Source organism: Echinops telfairi, unplaced genomic scaffold, assembly GCF_000313985.2.
Source record: "Echinops telfairi isolate 266 unplaced genomic scaffold, ASM31398v2 ScPeMD7_7427;HRSCAF=8465, whole genome shotgun sequence".
NCBI lineage: Eukaryota > Metazoa > Chordata > Mammalia > Afrosoricida > Tenrecidae > Echinops > Echinops telfairi.
Window position 1 is genome coordinate 17,922,833 of NW_022111327.1, and position 1,620 is coordinate 17,924,452.

The 1,620-nt window shown below is 40.2% G+C and overlaps 1 long non-coding RNA gene across 3 annotated transcripts in view; it reads left to right on the forward strand.

Moving 5' to 3' along the window:
* LOC123522636 overlaps positions 1-1,620 on the forward strand; it is a 96,240-nt gene that overhangs the window by 7,612 nt on the left and 87,008 nt on the right. The gene's annotated exons all lie outside the window — the stretch shown is intronic.

A 1,620-nucleotide genomic window follows, 5' to 3' on the forward strand; every position in this document is an offset into this window, starting at 1 on the left:
CTTCAGAGATCTTTCTAGAAAGTATAACTCACTAGCAGTGTAAGAGGTGAGAAAGTCATTTCATAAGCAGTCGGGGAGGTCAATTTCTCTCCTAGCTCCAAGGTCTATGAAAATATAAACTGATCTACTTTAACAGATCTTGTGTTTCTGAAAGAGGTTGGTATTAAGTTGCTTGGCTTTGTGTACTAGGAAAATAGCTGTGATACTAGTTGAAACTTAATGCTGTCTACCACAAGTACAAGGCACTAGTACAAAATGGTCTAAAGCTCTTCAGAAAGTCAAGGCATTCCGCTGTATAAGAAGTTCTTTGATGGAGCTTTTAGTTTAAATCAGGTTCAGGGGTGGTGAAACTAAGCAGAGAGTATAACATTTCCAGTCACACTGGCAGAACCCTCACGATCATCCTAATTCAAAAAGCATACCTAGTAGTTAGCCTAGGAGATATTATCTTATCTGATGTTTGTGCAGGAAGTTCAGTGGGTGACCTGCCCTACAAATGAGCCTTTTAGAGAGAGACACAATCCTAATGTAACGGAAAGTGCTGTTACGTTCCTATCAGACAGGTGAATCCAATGTCTGACCTTTTCTGTGTTTGATGTCTCGGCACACATGACTGCAGGGCTGCGCTGGCTACAAATGATGCTCTTCGATCTCCTTCCAGTAACCTCAAAAGAAAATATTGTTGAACACGTTTGCCACAGATACAAACCAAGTCTAAAAAGAAAGAAGTGAACAGGATAAAAGAAGACTTATCTTTTTCCGACTGTGTAAAAAGCCAGCACAGAGACAGAAACCCCTGTAGCCACTACATACATTGGTGAAATGAGCCTTAGGCTAAGTTGCAAGGGATTTCTAGAGTGGCAGTTCTCAAGCTGTGGGTCATGACCCCTTTGGAGGTCGAAGGACCCTTTCACAGGGGTCACCCGGTTGATAACAGTAACAAAATAATTTTTTGTTTCATTGCAAATAATTGTATGGGTGGGAGGGGGTCACCACAACATGAAGAACTGTACTCAAGGGTCAAGGCGTTAGGAAGGTTGAGAACCACTGTTTTAGAGGGAAAGCATTTTGATATCGTCAACGGTGATACCTGCATGACTTCATGCCTCAGTTCCCTGGGAGATGGGCTTGTGGTTCTAGACAAATAAACAGGCTTTCCAGTTTACCTAACTGATTGCCCCTCCAGTAATCAAATATCTCCCCATTCATGGAAACAGAAACGTACTCAGAACTCAAGAGTTCTCAATTGGAAAAGCATCCTGGCATGAAACGGCAGGCAAGAGCTTTGGCTTTGTTTGGCAACTCTATTGCAAAGAGCATAAACAGCTTACACATCTGGACTGAGATATCTTTGTACCTAACAGAAATGGGAACTATTTCCTAAAACCACATAAAAATATCCAGGTTCAATATCCCTGACTGCCCTAAACATCCATTTTGAATGAAATCTTGCTCTTATTAGGAAGTGTCCTACACATGAATCATTGAAACCCCCCTTTAAAAAAAAGAAACGAACATTTTTATTTACATAATCCACATATTATATGTTTCAATAGTTTAAACATTAAAAGAGTTGTGTCATCGTCACTACAATCAATTTTAGAATCTTTTCTTCTTTCT